Genomic DNA, 25,881 nt, shown 5'->3' with positions numbered 1-25,881 from the left:
GTAGCAGAAAATTTCGTTCTCGCCCAAAGAAAAATCATCTCATGTACTGTGTCGGAGGTGCAACCCTTCATAAGAAAGTTTGTGGTACACTGATGTCGATACGGAAAATCACACACGACACGTTTTAATTTTGTTCCACTATGTCGATTATTCATTAACACCATAACTTCTTCTGATGGTAGTATTACTTTTGTGAATTAAAACGTATTAATTGCTATTACTCCAATATTTATGCAACCGTAATGAACCACAAGCATTTAAAGCGGAAGAAACCTCTGAAATCACATTTTCTGAAGCCAGAAATTAAAGCTTCTACACATACATTTACATCTACATACATACTCCGCAAGCCACTGTACAGCGCGTGGCGCAGCGTACTCTGCACCACAAGCAGTTACTTCCTTTTCTGCTCCACTCGCAAACAGACCGAAGGAAACCATCTATACTCCCCCGTATGAGCCGTAATCTGTCTAATCTTATATTCTTGGTTCTTAGACGAAATGGAGGTTGGCGGCTGCAAAATCGTTCTGCAGTCAGCCGCAAATGCCGGTTCACTAAATTTTCTCAACAGTACTCCTTGACAAGATCGTCGCTTTTCCTCTGGTGAGTCCCATTTGAGTTCCCCAAGCATCTCCGGATGGGTTGGTTGGTTGGTTTGTGCGGGTTGAAGGGACCAGACTAGAAAGGCCATCGGTCCCTAATGCATCTCCATAACACCTGCATGCTATTCGAACCTATTGGTATTAAATCTAGCAGACATCCTCTGAATTGCTTCGATGTCTTCCCTTAATACGACTTTGTGCTTAAGGTAAGGTATTCAGTCTACTATGATTAATGCTCGTTAGAGTAATGAAATTCACCGGGCATATTTCACTGGCCGAAAACCAATGACAGCGAAAGTAATTAATGCTGCAGACCTAACACAGTTGTAAGAATGGAATAGAATATTACAAAGTTTCATTTCTTGAGCAGAGGCAGGAAATAATTTACGTACCGTTTCCGAAGTAGTCCAAAACAGTCGAGATGCGTTATTACTTGAAGAATGTATCGCTAAACCAGCCATATACATCGCAGAACTGGTGTTCGTAGCTCATACAAGTTTCTGCTAATCTTTTTCCCTGCTTAGAATATTTCTTCATTAAATCTGCGTCTTTGGTAGTCATGCACGCGACCATCACATGAGTGTGGCAGTCCTATCATTTTATGGACGTAGTCATCACGCACACTGAATTTGCTAATCAAATCTGTATCACTTTTTCCGAGTTCTACATTACACAGAATGTAAAACTTGATTTTGTGGTTGTTTGTTAATTATACTTAAAACATATTCGAGACACGCGTACATGCCACATTTAACACGATAACAATGATAGAATCGGGATTCCAACCGAATATCCAAACTTGATGTTGCTCCTTGCAGCGATGCAAATCTGAGACAACAGAAGCCAACTCTAAGTCTCCCTGAAGGATGTTGTACTCCAGTACACAATGAACTGCGCTATTCTGGACATTTTAACTTCGAAATTTGCCAGTCTGCCCCCACACTCCGCCACCCAATCCAATTGTTTCAGAAATACACTACGCTCCTGTTAAGATACCTTAGATGTCGATTTATAAATATCGTTTCAGTTTCCCTAAACTACAACTCCTTCCATACTTCGAATTTTATAGAAGTTAAGGGTATTAACTGTACAGCAACTTAATCAGTCAGTCGCGCGTTATCACTTGTGCAAAATACTATTTTAGTCTCTAGATTCAGTGATGAAATAAAACTGAACCGCACGGCATTGTTCACAACCAACATAGAAGGGGAACAAAAACAGAACCCCTAAGACAGAAATGTGAAAGCTGTGGAACGTAAAACGGAATTTTGCTGTATGCCGGTACTAAAGTAGGTGAGTGAAGAAGAGAGAAAATCTCACTTGTTAAAAAAGTGATCTAACTTAATGGTTTAGGTCAAAATAACACTCAGTGTTTTCACATGTATTGTGACATGTACTGATTATTACGGGCTGAGCTAGCCTAAGTGAAAACTCAGTGTGAATGTGCCAGCAAAATTCGTTTAACGCCTGACTTGTGGTATTGAGAATAATGTTTCCGTGCTTATTCCGGCTCATACCTCCCACAATAATCATTCCTGCTTAGCCACGAGTGCAGAAAATCACCAGGACGATACACAAGCCCAACACAAATACCAGTCCACAGGTTTTACGACTGGAGCCAGGTTTAAATGAGTTATGGGTAAAAAGGATGGTCATGGCTGCTTGTACTTTGAGTAGGAATTGTTTAAATAGAAGTCAGGGAAGTGGGCCGAAGGAATCAATCAGAGGCCAAAAATAGACAGAAAAATAGACAAGAAATTAAATTTACTTATAGAATAGACATCGTTTCAACGATTGAATATATTTAAACTAGTTTAGCACCCCTTGCTTCGCTCGCGTAGACTGTATAGCCTGCAGATGTTTCCTTTTTATTTAATCCAACTTTTATCTTGTTAACAAAATGCGACATCTTCTAAACTCTTCGCGCTATTGAAGGCAATATAAGCGCGGTATTTTCCGAGTACACTTCTGATCAAAAAGCGATTCTGGTACCTGGAGTCCAACGGTTTAGTTAATCATGCCTTTTGCGTTCTTGTGGAGCTATTTCCACAGCAACTTTGATCCCCCAACAAATATTTCTTCACATGTAACCGTGAACTGAAATGCCAATTTTCATAAATTTTGCTTTAAAATTTTTAAATGTAATCAAATATTTTCTTAAAAACGTTCATTCCCTATTGAACTACCTTAAGGATTGAATTTCCAGAAACACTGAAAGATATATTATTTATAATTATAACCGAGAAGTCAAATATCAACTGTCGTAGACGTAGCCATAAATGTCTTTTAGTAGTTCTTTAATAAAGATTAATTTTCAAAAAATCTTTCACCCACTATTTTAAGCTCTTAGTGACTGAATTTCCAAAAATGCTGGCACGCTTATTTTTTATTTTCTATGAAACGAAGTACCAGTTTCCGTAGTTCTACCTTCAAAATTCCCTTAGTAGCGACATACTTTCGAAAAGCCTTTCATCTCCAATTTCACCTTCTTAGGAATAGAATCTCGTACAATTCCTTCTTAACCGAGGCATACAGTATAAGACTCACACTCTCTCTAAACTTCAAGTTTCTATTGTCAGCGGTTTGGGCTGAGCGATGAGTCAATGAATCAGTGTGACCCTATTTCGCCCACTTAGGGGTTGAGTTTCCAAACCAGTGGAAAAAATATTTTTCATCTCTGACAGAGAAGCTAAACACCGTTTCAAAGTTCTAGCTTTAAAAATGGTTTCGCAATGAAAGTTTTCATAAAACGTTTCACCTCCTATTTCATTCCCTTAGGAGTCAATTTCCAAGATAAGTGACATGTGTATGTTTTATTTATAACAGAAGAGCCAAATACAAAATTTTATAGATTTAGCTATAAAATGATTGCACAATGAAATATTTTTATATAACATTTAATCTCCCATTTCAAACTCATACGGTTGAGCTACCAAAAACAGTGGATACGTATTTTTTTAAAATTTCTAGTTAATAAGCCTAATTTAAATATTCTAGATTTAGCTTTATAATGCTTTCGTAATACAGTATTTTAATAAAACTTCTCACTCCTTCGGGGTTCGGTGTCGAAAAACAGTGAAACATATATTCTTTTCACTTGCGAGCGAGAATTCAAATAACAATGTTCGTAGATGTAGCTTTAAAAATGCTTTAACAGTTCTTTAAAAACGATTTATCTTCAAAGAATATTTCACGCACTATTTTATCCAAACAGGGTTAAATTTCCAAAAACGCTGAAACACGCACTTCTTTCTTTCTGACCGCAAAACCAAATACCAATTTTCTTTGGCCTAGCTTCAAAATTGCCTTAATAGCGACATTTTCCAAAAATAAATAAACGTCATCCTCCATTTCACCTCCTTAGGGTTGGAATTTCGAAAATTCCCTTCTTAAGCAACGCCTACGATATGAGATCCACAGCTGCTCCAAATTTCAAGTTTCTTTCCTTAGCAATTTGGGATGGGCGCTGATGTCACAGTCAGTCAGGGCAATACGTTTTATGTAAATATCAGATCTGTTTCCTACAAAACAGGAGTGACATCCACAACGTTATTAATGTATAGAGTCTGTTGATGTTTAAGATCACACACATATAGTGTACTGTATGTGCCACTGTAGAAGCGTAAGGTACCATAACCGAATCCATGTCACTACATCGCTGTTCCTCGAATTCAATTTTGAATGCTTTCGTTGTACCACAGCCGTTTCAAAAACACACTGACAGTATTCGGGGCTGGTAGCTGGACTACGTCATCAGTGACTTTCACCACTCCCTAATGGTAGATGCTTCATTGATGACGATTTTTAGGCACTTTGATGCCTTTGAAGTTGTACACCATCTAACGCAATACAACCTTCATTTCGGAAATGTGTGTTTGCTGTAGTCTTCACTCCGAACTCTTGATACAGCCCTCAACCCAATTATTTCCTGTGCCAGACTTTATCTTCGCATAAATATCGCAGTCAACAGTCAATGAACAATGTTTACTTCATTGAAGCTCTTGTAAAATTCTCCCCAAACCACCGTCCTCTCACACGCGCATCCATCTCACCGTTACCAAGTGAAAGATTCCTTGACATATCAGGCACTGTACTTTCATTTCTAAGATTTTATAAGTTCAAAATATTTCCTGAAACTATAGATATCAATCTATGGTTGAAATGGCTCTGAGCACTATGGGACTTAACATCTGAAGTCATCTGTTCCTTAGAAGTTAGAACTACTTAAACCTAACTAACCTAAGGACATCACACACATCCGTGCCCGAGGAAGGATGTGATGCTGCGACCGTAGCGGTCGCGCGGTTCCAGACTGGAGTGTCTAGAGCCTCTCGGCCACACCGGTCGGCTTATTCAAATCTGAAACCAGCATATACATATTCATCTTTGGGGCCTTCTTAACCACGCCGTTCGAGGATTTTGTTTCACCCTTCCTTTGCGCACATATTACTTTCATTCTCTCAGAATGTGCTCGTTTCCTCTCGTTCGACCAATTTTTTCCGGTTTTCTTATGTTTGTCTGTCAGGACAAATAACCTGTCGTGAACGTTTTGGGCAATTTTTTTTCTGTGTGGTATATTAAGCTGTTTATCTCTGCTCTCTTCAGGTATTCTTAACCAGGATCGATAATTTTTTCCGTTTCAGGTTTAATGCGTGTTCCGTAGAAATCCACAAGCTGTATAGTTAATTTGGCAATGACCTTGCCGCTATGATAACACCGGTTCCCGTCATATCACCGTGGTTAAGTGCTTTCAGACTTGGCTAGCCCACTGATGGGTCTCCGTCCGGGTCTCCCGGTTCTGTTTGGAAGTGGGATGCTCTCAGCACCTGAGAGGCCAATTCAAGAGCTATTTGATCGAGATGTAGCGGCATTGTTCATGAAAATTGGGCTGGGAGAGCAGTGTGCTGACCATATGCTCCTCCGTGTCCGCATTTACGCGTAAGGGCTGAGGATGACACGGCGGCCGTTCGGCACCGTTGGGGTTTCAACGCTCGTTTGGACGGTGTTCATCTGATTGTCTAGTTAATCTGGTTGGTTCCATTTCTTTTAGTATGCCCATAAAGTTTTAGCATGCTTTTGCGATATAAGAATACATGTTAGTATATTTTTAAATTTTTTTATTTTCTTCCACTGTATCTTCCTTATACAGTATAATCTGGGCCCTAATTATCCTGATTACTTTTCTTTCCCTCTTTTATAATTACTCATTGTCCTTATTCCCATTTCCAAAGGGTATTTCAGCCCTAGAAAGGTACTCTGGTTTGATGACTGTCACGCCGTGTCTCAGTTGGCTGTATTTTGGGATCTGTTTTTGGAACATGTAGGGAGTTCAGAAAGTTACACATGTCGCCTCACGCTACGACAATCGCGCGACAGTGTTGGTGCACTGTCAGAAGAGAGTATGTAAATGTTCCGGATTTCTTGCAGACACCGTTCTGTTGCGGAACGGATAAAAGGCGATTGAAATGTCGTGACAACTGGAGACATATACTCAAGTTGAAGTAGCAGGGCGGTATGATACTTGAGGGCGAAACGCCTAAATTGCACACTAATTCACCGGGAGAATCCTGGCTGTATATGACCCCAGTGCAAAGCAGCGGACAACAGCAGCGAAATGGTACCAGTAATTTGACCAAGGCTGCACAGACGTGGTCGATGCTTATCGGGAATTTCGGATCTTGCACAATGAGGTTTCCATCTTTTCTCCAAAGTGGAACAACACATGAAGGAAACAGATTTTTTAGGGTTGAAAACGTTCAGCGTTTCTTTAATGGCTCCGTGACTAATAAGCCAATTTCTATCGTTGAGGAACTGAACGATCGGTGGAATTTTAGAATTGTTTATAGAGACTTGGTCACTATGTTGGAAAATAGAGTTATTTATGTATCTGGGTAACTTTCAGTTGTGGTGCTGCATACAATGAAAGTTACTTGGTATGCAGTAATAACGTGTAACTTACAATTTGATGTGTCCTCGTAGATGTCTTTCACAAGCGTGAAAGCTCCTTTGCGAAAACGAATTTCGTTATCAATTATTTCCAGGCCGATTTCCTGCCACTTTAGCAACAGGCAGCGAAAGGTCATTATACACAAAGTTGATAATGGCTGTGTTGTGGAGTCTGAGTGGGGTACAGTCAAGTGGGGGGGGGGGGGGGCAGGAATCAGTGTTGGGGCCACTCTGTTCCTTATTTATATAAATGATATGCCCTACAGTATTACGGGTAACTCTAAAATATTTCTGTTTGCTGATGACACTAACTTGGTGGTAAAGGATGCTGTGAGCAACATTGGCTCGGTTTGAAATAGTACAGTTCATGACCTAAGTTCATGGCTTGTGGGATATAAACTAACGCTAAATCACAGTTAGAATCAGTTTTTACAGTTTCTAACACACAATTCACCAAAACCTGGCGTTTAAATTTCACAGAACGGGCATATGATTAAGAAACTGAACAGTTCAAATGGTTCAAATGGCTCTGAGCACTATGGGACTTAACATCTTAGGTCATCAGTCCCCTAGAACTTAGGACTACTTAAATCTAACTAACCTAAGGACATCACACACATCCATGCCCGAGGCAGGATTCGAACCTGCGACTGTAGCAGTCCCGCGGTTCCGGACTGAAGCGCCTAGAACCGCACGGCCACCGCGGCCGGCAACTGAACAGTTCAAATATCTAGGTGTTCAGATAGATAGTAAGCTGTCGTGGAAAGCCCACGTTCAAGATCTTCTTCAAAGACTTAATACTGCCATTTTTTCTATTCGAACGGTATCTGCAGTGAGAGATCGTTCGACACGGAAATTAGTCTACTTTGCCTATTTTCATTCGCTTATGTCGTTTGGTATTATATTTTGGGGCAACTCTTCCCATTTTAAGAGGATATTTTTGGCTCAGAAACGGGCAGTTAGGACAATAAGTTGTGTGAGGTCACGAACCTCTTCTCGAGCCCTGCTCACGACTCTGGGCATTTTAACATTGGACTCTCAATATATACAGTCCTTACGGTCATTTCTTGTTAACAATATTATCTTATTCCCAAGAATAAGCAGCTTTCACTCAGTTAATACTCGGCAGCAATCAAACCTGCATTTGGATCGGACTTCGTTAACTCTTTTGCAGAATGGTGTGTAGTATGCTGCTGCATCCATTTTCAGTAAGCTTCCACTCGAATTCGAAAATCTTAACAGTAATCCATACGCTTTCAAATCGAAACTGAAGAGCTTTCTCATGGGTAACTTCTTCTATTCTGTCGAGGAGTTCCTTGAAAAATTAAGCTGACTCTTATTGTATGGTTGATTACGTTTACTTAATCTTATCGACTAGTTTTTTCGTGTTCATAAACATTTATTTTAATCTATTATTACTTTTATGTTTTAATTGCATGTACTGACACGTTCCATGACCTTGGAGATTTATTCCTCAATTTGATCCTACGGAACCTGACGTGTAAATAAATAAATAAATGTAAATCACTTATTTTGATACTCGCGAACTCACTCATGAAAAGCTGCTGGGTACATACCTTCGTCTGAGGGTCAGGAAATTTGGTAAGAAGTAAGATTCAACAAGCCAACCAGAGGAAAATAAAATACGAAAATTAAATGTTTGCAATAATATCAAACGAAAATAAACGATGTCGTCGTTTCATCTATTAAGATCCATTTTTGTAAAGAGGGAGGCGACGTATCATGTTGACATTTATATAACATAGAATGGTCCATAGTATCTTGGTGGTGTAAAAAATTAAGTTTCTAACTCAATGCTGCCGTAACATACGGCTATTGATGTCACATATTTTGATGCATGATATGTATTCGCAGTTGCGAGTATGAACAACCACCAGCTGCATAATGGAATGACGACAATGAATAATTTGTGCCGGGCTGGGCCTCCATCTGGAATTTCCCACTTATCGCGAGAGATCGCCTTATCTTTTTCCCATTTTCTTCGAGTTTTCTAACATTCTGCGTGGTGTCTGTTGTTCTATGTCGTGTCTCCCTACCACTTTCGCGCAACGACGCTCGGAGCGTGTTTTTTTAGGGAATTGACTAGTTTGAATCTGGGACCTCTTGCTGGTAAGGAGACGCCAGACCACACATGACATGTAGAATTCAGAAGGGTTCAGTGAGACTAGCGATGATATAACCAAATACTTAATGATTTCAGCGTCAGCTCCACTGCACTCCCTGTAAAAGAATCTTAATACTAACCAAATTTAGTGGAAGGGGTTCAAGGCTATCCTATTTTTAGTTAGCTGGTAAAATAACGTCGAAATATCAGTTAAGTTTACCATTGGAAATTTTATTCTACTCACAAAACATTGTTTATAAATTGCACTATTGATAAAAGGAAATGTTTTAATACAGAATGGTAAAAAGCCAACTGCGTTCAACGAAAATTTGAACGAATATTCCCTGAAAGTGTTTCCAAGTTCTACAATGGATCGAAGGATGACCTATGCCATATCACATCTATAATCTAGGTTTGAATTAAGTTTCACAAAAGAGAAAACTATCAAAATGGTCTACAGTGACCCTCAATTATCTTTAATTACCTATCTAACTTGTCGTAAATTACAGTGGCTGATGTGGCTTCTCAATAATTATATAACAGAAAAATCATCGCGTTTCAGATTTTAACTTACGTAGCAAATGTGAATACCATGAGATTTAATTGACGATCGACACTAGTATTACGCAAAAAGGGGGTGTAACAGATGAGACTTCTGCAGTTCTGAGTGAAGCTTTATGCGCTGTTATGCGGCATCGCGTGCGTTCATTACCTTGTTGGTGTTCGTCAGGGGGCGGTGGATAGCACAGCTGCGCTCACCTCGCCGTCTCGGAACCTACTCTCTCCTAACTTCTCCTTACTACAATTTACCGAAGTTGGTTTAAAAAAATCTATCTGGCTGTGTTTTCATCTTATCAATCAGGGTCTCAATATTAACCCTAAGCTCCGCCTACAAGAATTCTGTCTATCCAATGAGAAACGTTATACTTTTCGTGGTGAGGCAATGTTTTTAAAGTTCGCAACGTAACAGAGACGCGAAAAAGTCTCACGCTAAAACTTGCGGCTGGTGTGCTCCTTTTTGTGTTACCGTAAGATCTATATTGTTCTTCTGGAGGGCTCTAGCTCTTAACATGGGCTGGGGGGGGGGGGGGGGGTCCTAGCGGTTAACTGGCGTCGTGGGTGTCCGTCCCTTATCGTAGGGCCTTCTAGCTTAACACGGCTCTGCTCTCGGCTTCTGTTCTCGTTTCTCACCTCGGAACTGCGTCTGTCTCACGGTGGGAAGGTATGACATGCATATAGGGATTCTTGTGTTAGTCTGTGGTATTCCATTTGCTCACTCGCTACTCGTGTTACTTTGGTTAATTTAATGTCACGATTTATTCGGAGCTGTGTGACATACTACTGGATTTGCTTATCATGTCAGGGTTTTTATGGAAGGTGTTGAATTTGCCTGATACCTTACAGTTTCTTCTCGTTATTTGGTCTGGGCGGACGTCACATGGCACCTCTTCCAATTGTTCGTTGAATACTTCTCTTAGGTTTCTTTTATTTATTTTTTCTTTTTTATTACAGTAATTTCCCATAATTCTACAACCAGTACTCGTACATCCATTACGGACATTACCTTGAAGGGGAGGCATTTTCCTTGAACGTGAAGGGGAGACATTTTACTTGAAAGTTGCTTGTCGGTATAGCGTCCCCAGTGCCATATTACGAAAAGACTTTAAATTATTTATAAAGAAGACATTCATAATTTGTAAGAGATTTTTTTTCTACTTTTTGAGCTTGCACTTCCAAATATGCGTCAATACTTTTCCGTGCATCTATCTCCACATTATCTAGTTTCGCTTCATTGCGCTGCTCTTGCTCACGTAGCATCTGAGCCAGTTTCTGATCTCTTTCCCTATCTCTTTCTTCTAACCTGCGCAGAAATTCTGCAAATGGGTCTGCAATCGGTGAGCATACTGGTGCCCCGCTTAATCTAGCACTCGATTGGCCCCCCTGCCCAGGCAGTGGAGTTGTTACTCTATTCTCATTCTGCTGTGGAGCGTCATTCACCGTCCACAGATCCTCGCCCCCCGCTCCGGAAATTATGTTATCCGAGGCGGTGGCTTGGAATTCGTTTACGTATTGCAAATGATCCTCACTTTCCATATTAACAGAATTTTGTTCTTCTGGTACGGATGTTTTAGGTTGTCCTATCTTACCCATAATAAATTCACTTTAAGCCACTGACAAATCTTTAGCACTGATACACACACGAATAATTATCCCCTCCAAAAATAAACATATAAATAAACAAAACGAATAATTATCCCCTCCAAAAATAAACACATAAATACACATAACACCGAAGGTATCTCATGTGCACGTGGGTTCGATATTCCGCACAGAGCTACACAGGATGCTTGCACAATAGGCCTTACCTTACTTATTTTTCTTTCTCGCAATCCTCTTTCTTTTCTACACTTTTTCCTCTCCAGATCTCCTCAGGGTGTGGTTTTGTTGTTGTACATGTAAAAGAATTCATACAACCATTAATATTTTACAACAATTAGACACATACATAATTACATTCAGTACAATAGAATCATATTAATCGGGCCCCAAAGTTGCGGCGCCAATCTCGCGTCCGTCGGCCTTCGTAATTTAATATATATATTATTATTGTTATTATTATTTTTTTATTGTTGCCGACTTACGTGGTGGGCCTTAATAAAAATGATATTTAAGTTGAACAGTGTAATAAACTTTTCATATTACTTTACTCGGCTAGTCAATTCACTTTAAAGCAAGAAATCTTTAGTTATTAATTGAAATTGCGGCCCACACACGCGCGAGAGTATTTTTCTTACCTCCGTTGACCATTGTATTGTAGTCGGAGTCCTGGCTCTGGCTCTCAGCTATGGTACTGAAAATAAGAATCTTAAAGCTAAGTATTTCTGCAACTTCGTGCGGCTGTGGAGAAAAATTGATATTATGCTAATAGCGGGCGAGTTTTCAGCTTCCGTTAAATTTTCATAAGTTAATATCGCCACGTAATGGCGTCGTTGGCTGCATCGGCCGCTGCGATTGTTGAGCTGTAAATTACTTGAATGCAGGTTAATTCAAGGAAGGCGGACATGAAATCGGGATCACCTCTTACAAATTAAAAGTGCACAATAATATTAAATCAGTATATTATATGCTTAACTCATACAAATATGCTTACATTCGTCAGCACACGCAAGATGTCCCTCTAGACACATTCAAGCCAAAAGAGGAAGTGAAGACGACTAAAAAATTAACAAAAGAGCGTATCTTGTCGTCTCTTTAGATCATTTTGTCATAAATTATTTCTTTGCATTTGAAACTTGGACAGAGAAATTATTATTTTACGGCTACATGAAAAAAAATCTCTTACAAATTATGAATGTCTTCTTTATAAATAATTTAAAGTCTTTTCGTAATATGGAACTGGGGACGCTATATTACTCGTACATCTATTACGGACATTACCTTGAAGGGGAGGCATTTTCCTTGAACGTGAAGGGGAGACATTTTACTTGAAAGTTGCTTGTCGGGTATCCGCGGGCAAATACGATATTGTAGTGCCTATGTTATTCCGAATTATATTTATTCCGAATTACGATACAAGCATGTCCGAAGGAACATCGCAGAATTACGCAGGCACCGCAGTATCGTACATATTTGGCTACTCGACAATTCACCCATGAAAATCTACAGCTTCAATCATCAGATTTGGAAAGAAGCCAGGCTTCACAGTACAACTAAATTAAAAAATGCGAAAACTGTGAATCTCTAGTTATCGCGCACTAAAGGAAAACATTTCTTTTATTATTTGTTATCCGACTTCAAACTTTCAAGGGGTGATCAAAAAGTTTCCGTTCGAAGGCCGTACAGTCCAGATCCGACGTGCCAGTCAAACAAAATCACCGTGAGCACTGAGGGAATCATCCCACCGACACATGAGGCTGAAGCTTCCCTTTTGGCAAAACACCGTGTCCTACTGCGTGAAGAAGTGCGTAACTGCACACTGCAGAAATCTCTGCACAGTTTTACCAGTCTCTTTCCATTTTCATTGAGCTGTTCGTACGCAGGTTAGTCACCAACTGTTTTCCTGAGTTTTCCGCTCTTCCCTAAGCGTGCATTGAAACCGCGCAGAAGAATGATTTTGTAGATTGTTAGTGTATTTTTTACCACCTGCCACGATTTATTTACTTTCTCTACGTTTGTTTTATTTTCTTGGTGATCGTTATACTTCTTTTAATCACAGTTACACTTTAACTGTACTTCTAAAGAGAATTGTCATTAAACCATTGTCGACTGGGTTTAATTAGATTACGTCACTAAGTATGTCTTGCGAAATTGCTAATGTAACCCAAAAATAGATTGCATATTTAAGGATTGTTTTGTCCTGGCTTTTGAACAGTCTGTAATTTCCGAAATTCATGGTGATCTCATCTAGAAATCTCCTTCCTTGCATGGCTAAGGTTTTAATCCTTCGCCGGTCGCCCAGGACGAGTGGTTCTAGGCGCTTCAGTCCGGAATCGCGCTGCAGCTACGGTCGCAGGTTAGAATCCAGCCTCGGGCATGGATGTGTATGATGTCCTTAGGTTAGTTAGGTTGAAGTAGTTCTAAGTCTCAGATGTTAAGTCCCATAGTGCTCAGAGCCATTTGAACCATTTTAAATTCTTCGTTCTTTAAGTTTTCCTGGCTTTCTCCGGGAATTAATGTTGATTGTATCAAAGGAAGTTCTGATTTTCGGAATGAGTTCGTCAGAAGGTTCTGATTTCCTCTGCTTTGGGATATAATGTCTTAGCCTAGTCTCTCCATAATCCGATAGACTAGTTGCGCCGCTGATGACGAAGGATTTGCTACTACCTGCAGTATTTTTGTGCTTCCTACAATGATCCATTTTTAATTAGAATTGAAGGATTTGGTCTGTAAAGACATCGTAGTGGTTGAGACTGAAGGGGTACTTCGAGAACTTTTAAGTTCCAGGGGCACCTTCGTTGAACAGACACCGATGGCGTTGCCTGTTGATCGCAGTCAGATCCAAAGTAGATTTTGTGAAGCGTTCCTCCAGTTGCTGTATTGCGTGGATTCACTCTCTCTTCCTTCACTCCCGTTGAGGTGTTCGATGTTACCCTACCAAGGGTCCATACATGGCTCTGTCACCCCTTTCTTCCTTCCTACGTGCCCGATGTGTCCCCGGACTTGGGACTGGGAATATGGTAATAGAAAGAAGAATAAATTATATGAAAAAGGTGTGCCGTGGACTGACTGTTAACTACGTGTGCATAGAGCGTCATGTTAAATGACTGACTTAGGATATAAAAACAAATCGTTTTGATTTAAGCTAGTAAAAATATCAACCACCATAAAAAGTAAATATTTTTGTTGGATCACCTAAGTGTTAGAGCAATGAGGATTTACTCTGAAGTGAAAGAAATCTGAAGTCAAAAAATTTTAAAAATCGTATAGGTACCTCAGTATTTCGGTGGACTGAGGTTTGGGCCTGGGACACTATAAGCGTAGGCTTAGTTTAAAGTAGCATTTATTTAACAATGGATATTCTAACACACAAGCGCATTGACTTCAGTAGAAATGATTTTCTGTTAATAAGAAATCAACAATATTGAAGAGTTCGCATGTAAAATTTGGCATTCCCCAAAATAATAATTAATACAATTTGTGGTATTAAAATTGTTGTTTATTAACTAACTATGATGTTAAAAATGCGGTGTGTGTGAGGTCCGACGTAATACAGGAAGCGATTCCCCCAATCAGATAAATAGATTAATTAAAAATAAAGTAAATAACTATAAAATAAGTAACTTGCTGCAAGCAAATTATATAGGTTCACCTCTAGCTCACTCCCTATAACACACATAACACACAGGTTCCAAACAACGAAGAACATCTGAACATAAATTATAATAGTGACACTGGCACCCCGCAGTACTCATAACCGAGCAATCATAATATCATAGTATCATAAATGAATCAAGTCATAAGCGCTGCTCCTACCACCAAAAGCCTCACAAACTCTAGTCAGGAAGGCAAATGTTGTCGGCTGCGCCTTCGGCGGTCGCACCATGGCTGTATAAATAAGAGTGCTGCGAGCTGGATTCAAGCCCCAGTTCTCTTCAAGATTTGTATCAGCGCGCACTACGTGTCAGAAGCCGTGCTGCGTCTGTGCAGTTCCAAGGAACAGCCTTGGATGCCGTATTACGTAACTAGGTACGCACGTAACAATGAGTTCGCATTGTGGTAAGGTGTTAATTGCGGAACGACTTCAGTGATTTATTCTCTGTTTGCATTTGTCGTATTTTCTCGTGTCGCCGCAGGACAGACGTTCTGTCATTATTAGTGTGGCGTTTGATGAGTATTAACATCAAATTTTGGCGAGCATTCTCTTTGAACATTTACATCGATAACGATTATTGAACAGCTTTGTTATCTAGGGAAATGCGATCCGCCCAGTAGACTCTGGACAGCTCTGATAGTACAAGAGCTGATAGTAGAATTGCTTGGGTAAGCTTTTGTCTGGAGCTTTACGTTTTATCGTTTTCAGAATATAGTGGAAATTGTTATAGTAAACTGCATTTTCTATTAAACGAAGACATCGTCCTAAATCATCAGCGTAATGAACTTCAGTGATCAGTAACTTTATTTCTACATCAGGGTGGGCACAGTGAAATTTATTTACAGGCGTCACGTTTTTACTGATCAGAGCCTGTGTTAAGAACGGCAAAAATAAAAATTTTGCACCCGCCACACCAAAACATGGTAAAGTCAGTCAGTTGTTTTGCTTCAAAACACAGAGAAAAATTAATCGAATAACTATTTTGTACCATAGCGAGAAAAAGCTGATTTTCGAGCTCCAAAATCACAGAATATACCTCGATTAACCCAAGTTCACATGTCTCTACTGTAACCAGAAGCAAGAAGGTGGCGGGTACCTAAAACAATGTTCGTTGTTGCTGTAACTGACAAATCTTGGCAGCCCAAACAAAACTAGGATTGATAAATGTCAACAGGCATGGTTTGGAGAACACAGCAATGTTTGAAGCAAATGTTCAGAAATGTGTTCACCAATTTTAATACCCCTGGTGATGGCAGCCGACACATGGGATGGAATTAACGGCAGCAACTCCCTCAGTCCGTTAATCTTCTGGATTAGCACAAACAGGGGCCCTCGGAGTCCCACATACTCTCGTAGAAGAGAGTCTGTGTAGAAAGTGCGCTTCATCTTGCGAGTCTGCACAGCCGCGGAGTGCGGAAGTCGGCAGACGCTGTGATGCCCATTCGCTCTAGTCTGAGTGGCGAAACAGAATGAATTCCAGCCTGTCCGGCGAGCTCTGTGAAAGATTCCACGGTACCAGATACCCAACACACCTCGCATCCATTGGATCAGTTGAAAGGAATTCCTCATACATTTCCTCCAAATTTTCATAAATTTCAGTCTATGATAAATCACGAACTAGGTACTGATAGGAAGACATTTCGCAGTAGGTCGTATGTAAACAAAATAAGCTATAAACAACATTAATTTGGCAATGAAAATGCTCTGGACTTATTATACAGTGTATCTAAAACTCACATAAACAAAATTTCAGTGTTATCAAAACCAGCCCGAGACATATCAATATATTCTTCATATACGGACAGAAATGAATCTGTGGCCTTTTTAAAGTAAGAGAATGTAACGGGTGGTGTTTCCGTTTTAATGAGGATTCCTTCAAAATACTAATAGTTGCCAGTTTACAGTTCCAAACACATTGTTATAATTCGCAGCTATTGTCTGGTAATTTACACAAATATTCGCTTATGCAAATCTTGACGATGATTTCATTTTTGCAGTTCAAAATTGTTTTTTTTAATATTGATGGTTTAGTAATCACTATGATCAATGAATTTCCTCCCTTCCATTTAGAAGTGTCCGACTTTGTAATTCCTTCACCACTGGTAGATATTTTTCTTTCCTTTTTCTATCACAATTTTAATTCAGTTATATTGTATGTACATTTTCGTCTGCATTCTGCACAAAACTGTTTTGGATAAAATAAAATTTCACTTGTGGATTGTTTGGATAAATACTCGTAACAGCAAAATTTTGCGAATGTAATTGCGTTATCTAATTTGCGCCGCTTTCATGCCCACAAATTTTCAGTTAAACATCAGAGCAGCATAATGTACAGTACCATCAGCTTTTGCTGTCACATGTTTACATAACCATATTTGCATTTCAGCCGAACTTTTGTTTTCGTTGTATGTAAGGAGATGTTTTGGCTGCAGAATCATTTTTCTACAGTCTTTTATATATGTTCATATGACCAAACAAAGCCTCAGGAGCTCAGAATTCGCTTTTCAGTGTACAGAAAGTCTCCGCACTGAGTTCGTGTATGGCTGTTATGGTGGACAGTCGCTAGCGGCCACCTCTCGGGAACAGCTGCATCTCACATGTTTAAGACTTATCCAGGCATGTGGGGCTATGTTTGGGCGTTCCTTTAGTTGCATATCTGCTCGTGGGACCAAAATGGATCCTTCGAATTTTAATTTTCATTTTACACATGTCAGTGGGATGCGCCGACCGCTGGTGGGCACCAACACCAAACCTAACGAGAGGGATCGGGTAGCCCTGTACATGTGGGAGTAACTGAGAACAAAGGAAGCAAGGGTAACGGAACGCAGCCTGGTAATCAGAATGTGTTTCAGTAAAGGAAAGAAGGAAGTTTCGGGAATGTCTCGCGTTTCTGGATCCAGAAGCGATTAGGAGGAATAGCTAGGACACTAAGATCTGAAAAGCAGTTCCAAATGGGACTCTCGTGAGCGAAATTCCATTTCCCACTAAGCTGACAGATAAGTGCCTGAAGGAATATGCCATCCGCACAGATCTCCACAGCACCTTGAGTTTCATAAAAAGTGTTGTGTCATATAAGCACCTCATTGATGTTCGTATAGAAAACTGGAGAGTGAGTGGACTCTGGACTGAATCGTTGATGATCAAGACATTATAAAGAGGATGGATGGAGACGGGGTGAAATCCGACTCCTTCATTCTTACCTTCAATACCAACAAACTCCCCGAGCACATCAAGGCAGGCTTTCTTAGCCTAAACGCCCTCCCGTATGCCCTGAACCAAATTAGCTGTATCAAATGCCACATTTTGGGTATACAACCCAAGAGTGTAAGGGAGAAGCGACATGTGGCAACTGTAGTAAGTCAGCTCATGAAGGAGTTGGTTGTTTGTCTCCTGTCAAATGTATAAACTGCTTTGAAAACCACTCCGTTTGGAGTAGCAACTGCAGAATCTTTCTAGAGGAACGCAAAACGAAGGAAATTTAAAAAAATGAAGCGTATCCTCTACGGTGAGACAAAAAATATCTACAAGGCCATGCTGCCTTGTACGTTCGCGACATCTTTTGCAACAATCTTTCATGTGCTACTCCAAAAACTGATACCTATACGTAAACGGAGATTGCGAGTGTCAACAGTAACTGCCGCACATATCAGCGCTCTTGCAAGGCAGCAAGTGTTTTGGTGGCAGATGCTATTCTCTGACACAGCTAATAGAAACAATCACCGTCTTAGAACCGTTCCTCTACTGTACACAGTACACATTGCTGTGAAATGTGTTCATGTCATTCTGCTTTTATCGTTTTCTTAAATGCGATAAGGCGCTGTCACGCTAATAACGGAAAGCACTCCTATAACGTAAGACAACCTACTTCACAACTCATACTTGGGGCTACGCGTGACGGCAGGTAGCGATCTCCAAACATTCGTCAAAACCACTGCAGGTTATAGTATCCTTCACCTCTTCAAATCACTAGTTTCCAGTCATCTACTGTCCAGTTGCGTCCATCTTTACACCATCTCAAGCGTCGCTTGATGTTCACTACAGACATTCTTTTTAACTGCCTGAGCACAAACATTGTGCTAACTCGATATCTAGTAGAACTTTGAAACAGTACAGCACTCTAATTCTGAGTAGACAAGACAGGTTACTGACGCTATTACTTAAACCTGAAGATGATCCAGGGTGATCGAAACATGCAGTCTAATTAACAATGTGCAGCTCAGACGCAACTCTAAATAAAAATTATCTTTAACAATTGATTCCTTCCGCTAATTTCATGTTAGAGGATCCCTGTCCCTCAGTGCATGAAATCTGCTAGTTTTGATTTAGCTGTGATTCGTCCTTTGCGTATCCTCTTCGTGCCATCAACAATGCTCTTGGACAGCTTTAAAAGGATTAAAATGTCTGTGACGGATTTGTTGCTCAGGTGATTATGATAATAAATCCACGTTCGAAGTGACTGGGGTCTTCTTAGCGACCAGTTCTGTTGTTACTGCTTCCCCACTAACATCACAATACTTCCCCTCTCTTTTTATATTGGATTGTCCACCTCTCCAGGTGATCAATTCTGCATTACATAGGGTGTTCGTATACTTGAGATCATTTGGTGTATATGGGATGAAGCATATACGAATAGGGATACGCATTCTGTGAGTTCAAGATACCTTCATTAATACTGACATTACAAAAACACAATTTCAGCGAAATCAGATTGAAACCTGCACGTTTGAAATATGATTGAAGTTATGTAACTGAAAGTAGTCTAAAACACAACTGTTGGAAATGGAATGGCATGTGAACGTGTACTTTATCTCTTAGATTACACGATTTGCCCTGTACTGAAATTTTCTGACTGCGAGAATGTAATTTTAATTTAGCTGCGAGAGTGTAAACTGTCAAAAACATTAAACCAACCCCAAATTTCATGAATTTATCTAACACAAAAACTGAATCTGATGCAACAATATCGATTTGATATTCTCCCCGGCAATGAAACAAAAATAATCGTCGATGTGCTTAATGAGTGCTGTCCCTGAAGCAACAAATTTTCTTACCATTATCTGCACAATGCCAACGCTCGTCGCATTGCTTTCTGTTAGTACTTTAAACTGTAAAGTTAGCAAACAGCTATTGTGCATGGCTGTTGCGTATCATGCGTTTTAATTAAATCGAATAAGACTGAGACAATAAATTTTTGAGAAAAATAGTTAATCAAAAATGACATGGATCTGAGAACTGGTACTGACAGTATGGTTAACTTTAAAACCTCTATTTTGACTCTTTGAAAATTAATAATGCTCACAATTGGTACACTCAATAAACAGATTATACATTAAAAATTAGCTTTACAAAATCACTGGATGTAGTGCTATACGTTAACTCAATCAATCACTTGTGAATATGAGCATTGCATTAGTAACAAAACAACTTTCTCTACCTTGATTATTTCCAACTTCGGTGGAGATTCCTTTTACAGTTAGCAAACATCATAGTATCTTGCAAATAAAAGTCATTACCGCCTGTAGCGAGTAAGTACGTATCCAGCACACGTCAGACACAACACGTCTTTACACTTGAGAGTCCTCCATACATCTCTCGATCCAAAGTTACTCTAACACATTATTAACACATGTTGAGCAGCGACGCTACTACACAATCGCTACTACATTTGACCATCTCGGGTTCAACATGTTCTTATAAAACCCGAATTAATTTAATCTTTGTATATAGCTCTCATAACCCTAGCTGTCTCATTCTGAAGAATTTGGCAGGATTGTTAGGGCAGTTGCCAGAATAACACAACAACTAATTAACACTACATAAGTTCAGGAATGTAGCATAAAATAGATAATTAATAAAGAAATTCAAATATTTATGAGCATCTGCCTCTTCGAGTAGCATAAAAGTTTCACGATTAATTTGTGAAGCATTTTCCTTAGCCATGTAACATCTGTGGTTAGGACTCATGGATGTATGTTTGTTAGGTATGACAGTGCTCTTGTGTACTATGAAACTATAAAATGTAGCCGAATATCTAAGATAAGCACAATACTGCGATCAACTCACTCTTTAGAAAGTACATGGGAATTAAAACAACCTGAGTTATACAATACAATATTACAGAAAAGCATTACTAAGTATTTATAAACTTGTTAAAATATGTGGTGCTTCTGTGCACTACTACGTGAGATCAAGTGAACATTTAGAACGCTAATTTCCATGGTTGTAACTAATCATAGATATTGTTACACAAATCATAGTGTAGCTACATCATAAGCCTAAAAATGTTAAAGTCGTCGTTGAGGTAAAATTACAGTCTCAATGGTCTTAAAATCGAGAATCCATAGACTTTCGTTCATATTTTTTCATCAGAGGAATATATTTTAAAGTCGTGTTATCTTCAATATTTTTTAACGTCACTAGGTATGTGGAAGTAGTGAGATTTGACAATGAGCAGACTCATTGGTGGCATTAGTAGTTATGAAACCCCATGACTACTCAGCCAATTATATATTATGTGCTGCCTACTATGGTTGTGACCCCAATGAATGTTGTCATTACAGCTCTCTAATTTGTAGTATTATTATTGACATCTGTAAGCTTGCATATATTTATATTGTTACAGACAAGTAAATAACAGCATGTTCTGTGACCAACTCAGTGGATAAGGCAGAGAAGGACAATACCACAAAGATAAAATTTGAGTTAAAGAGGCATGAAATTCTTTTAAGACTCAAAGTATGACAGTAGTGGACATTAATACAAAATCCTAAACTTATGCAGGTTGTTGTGGTTGTTGTTGGGGTCTTCAGTTCTGAGACTGGTCTAATGCAACTCTCCATGCTACTCTATCCTGTGCAAGTTTCTTCATCTTCCAGTATCTTCTGCAACCTACATCCTTCTGAATCTGCTTAGTGTATTCATCTCTTGGTCTCCCTCTACAACTATTACCCTCCATGCTGCCCTCCAATACTACATTGGTGATTCCTTGATGCATCAGAACATGTCCCTCCAACCGATCCGTTCTACCAGTCAAGTTGTGCCACAAGCTCCTCTTCTCCCCAGTTCTATTCAACACCTCCTTATTAGTTTGTAAGATGGCAAGAACTATGCCCCTTACATGAAGTCATTAAAGATCACCTAAGTCACATTGAGCGAACAGTAGGGCTGAACAAAAAAGACTGACAAGGCACAATGCACCTTGTAGAGGGTATAGTATGGATGCACTGGAATAATTAATGTCGGGTGATGGTTTTAAAGTAATTCACATGACATAAAAACTTTGTGGAAATGTGTCCATTTACTGGAGGCCAGTTTATCCCATGGAAGTATTCAGAGTTGACAGTGGCCGGCTGGGGAGTGGCGAAGGGAAGCGACGATAGGCAGCTTAGGGCGACTCTAGCTCTGAGAAAGCGGTAACAGGGTGTGGCCTCCAGCTGGCTTAAGATGAGTGACAGTGAGTGGGCAGTTGACCCCATGCTGGTGTACTGGGAAGCACACGGTGAACTTGTGTGCCAGTTGATAAATGTCCATCGTCCCGTTTTCAGTGAAACATGTGAGCAAGCTGCGCAAAGCTATGGTGGAATGGTCAACAGAGGCCAAAATGTGTGTGTTCGTGACTATAGCAACTTCACGCTGAATTCACGGTCCACAGGGTCTGAAGTAAATCAGATGAAGAGCGACAGAATGGAATATACCAGCTCCTGATGGGAACTTAGGACGGAGGAATTTGAAGTACTCTCCTGGGAGTCAGATTTTCGGAAAAATTGGTGTTTTGTGCAGACGCTAACCTTGATGGGTGGCCTAAGAGAAGCTATGTAGCAGAAGTTGAGAGGAAGGGAAATTTTTTGGGAATTTGTTCACTTCCCAGAGCAGTCATTGGTCAGCGCTGGGAAATGCGCTGCATTTGGCGTAAGTGATTTAGCTGGAGGGCAAACCGAGGCGAAGAGCAGACTGGGAGAAGTCTCCACAGTGATCTTCCGTTCCCAACTTGCCTAGAGTGCAGACGTGGCGTTCTTTACTCAGCTTGCCTGAGAAAGAGTGAGCATCTCTGCAGTTTAGGACTTAGCAAATGGAACAATTGAGCTTGGAGGTAGAAAGTTGTGGTTCAGCTATGTACTGAGCAAGATAGATGGGAGTGAATAGACAAGCACAGCCTGGCAGCACCACGAGACCGGCCGACGTCCTCACAACGATGCCGCCCCGCCACGCTGAATTCGGTGATATTTCACCCGCTCCGGCTAGAATTAGGCCACTGATTAATTTGTTGGATCACATCGGAAAAGTTTTCGTGAGGGTCTCATGGGCTGTGTATTGGGGAATTCTTCTCGAACTTTGCATTAAGCCTGGGTCAGTTGATAGGAATTAATTTTGATTTACCGCGCTTTACTCCACGTTAACGCAATTTATTACCACTGCCTGATAGGACAGTTATGTAATGTGATGATTGAAGGTCGTGAGTTAAATTAAATTTGTGCTAATCGACTGCATCTGTTTTCAATCAAGTAGTTGAAATCCCAAGTCTCTTTCTTAATTAATTTTATGTTTAATATCTGCACCTGGTGTTCAATAGCTGAATATAACATCAATGTGCACCCCTCTTTAATTAAAAGTGACCATTTCTGAATAAGTTAATGTCAACACTGCCACCGCACTTCAATCATGAGTGACAGGGCCTTATTACTTTCTTTGCACTATCCGATATTGCGGCAGTTTTGCACTCTCTGTTGATCTGTTAGTCAATTAGCTGGGGTGAACACACGCCAAAACCAGATGAGTGATGGGTGGGGTGTTACAAGTTATGTCATCTACCCATCTAATCTTCAGCATTCTTCTGTAACACCACATTTCGAAAGTTTCTATTCTCTTCTTGTCCAAACTATTTACCATCCATGTTTCACTTCCATACATGGCTACACACCATACAAATACTTTCAGAAACGACTTCCTTACGCTTAAATCTATACCCAAATTTCTCTTCTTCAGGAACCCTTTCCTTGCCATTGCTAGTCTACATTTTATATCCTGTCTACTTCGAAAATCATCAGTTATTTTTCTCCCCAGATAGCAAAACTACTTTACTACTATAAGTGTCTCATTTCCTAATCTAATTCCCCCAGCATCACTCGACTTAATTCGACTACACTTATGCAGGTAACAACTGCATTATTTATGGCAGTGCCATCAATATATAAGTGAGAAATTGTGTTCATCATTATCAAACAATTTGGTACATAGAGTTTATTTTAGACTCACAATTGAGCTATTCTAATAGCAAGCTAGTGATAATTACATTTATTAGTAGTGACTGTCTGCAGAACAGTAGTTGTTACATGGAGAATAGCAGTGGCTGTGCCAGTTACTACACTTGGAATCTTTTCTATTCTAGAAAATAGTACTTGAAGACTGACAGTAATAAAGGTCAAAATACATAGTTCATAATTCATCAGTCTACATACTGTCAGAGCTCCTAAGAAAGGTCGGTATAGTTGAGTATCTCTATAGCACATGAGATCTGAACCTGATATTTATGGCATATATAGACTATAGATAAGAAACATACCTCTTACAGAGAAGTGAAAATAAAATAATAATATCAGATGTAAGCAGTGTTCATAACTCCTGGGAAAAGTGGGAATAAGGCAAAGGATAGTGTACTTCTGTTGCAAAAGAAATTCATTATCATCCATGGTCATCAAATTTGTCAATCAAAATAAAGCAAAATAAATATGTGTAATCATAAGACTATTCTGAGCATAGACATGAAAATGCTACGGAAATCAGAATTACTTAACAACTAGAAGCATACAGTATAAGCATAGATTTCAGAGCATACAGAAGAAAAAAAAACAGGTGATGAGAAATGGCTTATTGTACCTGTAAAGCCCGAGGAAATTATTATGCTGGAATCGTCAATGGCATAGTTAATGCAAATAAACTTAGTATCAGCAGGTACTAAATGTCAGAGTACACTTCATGTAAAAGCATTGTTAGTTCAGAAAAACGCAGTGTACTACATGGAACATGCATGACTACACTACCATTCAAAAACAAATCTTTCGTTTGCAATACAAGGAGTAATATATGTGTGTAACAAGTAACCTCATTTTCTTCTACAACAGTTAAAAATAGTGTCTGTATCTCCCTTAATCCATTATCGTATTTTCATTAACTTCAAATTATCATGAAACATTTCTCATTATAACAGTGTGACCTCTGTGTCATCACTTTTCTTTACCTTATCGTTCACATATGATCATTATTATCATTAGTAGAACATCATTTTGTCATCATTATTATCTCTTCATAAACTTATATCTACCATATAAAGAAAAGTTGTTAGTACATGTCATTATTCGTACTGCTATATTACTCATGTAGCCTGCTCAAAAAGAATTGACTAGTTACAGCACATAAGTGAGTTTGTAGTTTATGGACGATACCCTGAAGTTTAATATTTGTTGCTTTCTGTAAAACCCGCGAGAAAGAAATTAGTTGGAATATGACAAAGAATGACCTTTGCATTACTTGTTTCGTTCATTTTCCATTAACGTGTTGCATATCTTGCATATCCTGGTTGCTTCAAAATGTATATATGTATACTTCTTATTATTTTACTTTATATCGTAACAAGTTCTGTTGAGATTCCTTTTATAGTTAGGAAACATCATAGTGTCTTGAAAGTAAATATCATTACTACTCGTAGCGAGTAAATACATATCCAGCACACATGAGATAAAACACGTCTTTACACTTGAGAGTCCTCCATAAGGTACTCGATCTAAAGTTACTCTGACATATAACACCTTGAATCAGCGATCGCCATTGAGCAGCGACGTTACTTCACAATCTGTACAACATTTTACCATCTCTGGTTCAATATTGATTTGTTACAAAACTTGAACTAGTTTACCCTGTGCATATACCTTTCAAGATGTATTGCCTAAATTTGGAGTCCGTCTCAGTCATTTCCCAGTCAAAATCACTCGTATTCACCGAAATGGATGAAATGAATCGACATGCGAAATAGCATGGATGAAAATAAGCGTAAAGTCTTGCCACTATTACTCATCTTTAATTTTTATTTCCCACTTACAACAAAAATCATTTGATGGTATGGTTCGGAGATCACAGATCTTCTGCAGCATCAGTGATAACTGTCACTGAAGGAAAACTTAAGAAAAGTGAGACAATACTTCTCTTAAATAAGACCAATCATTACACTTTGAAGCTTTAATCTATAGTTTACAAGGTTATTTTGCCCACTAGTTCTTACAGCTTCAGGAGGTGTGAATATTGTGAACTATATTTTCTTTGGTTGCATTAACATACGCAAATGTGACACTCCCTTTTATTCAGGTTGTATATAAATTAATTTCACATAGATGGATTCAGAGTCG

Source organism: Schistocerca americana, chromosome 1, assembly GCF_021461395.2.
Source record: "Schistocerca americana isolate TAMUIC-IGC-003095 chromosome 1, iqSchAmer2.1, whole genome shotgun sequence".
Lineage (NCBI taxonomy): Eukaryota > Metazoa > Arthropoda > Insecta > Orthoptera > Acrididae > Schistocerca > Schistocerca americana.
The sequence above is the reverse complement of the archived record's forward strand: the minus strand, read 5'-3'. Positions refer to the sequence as shown.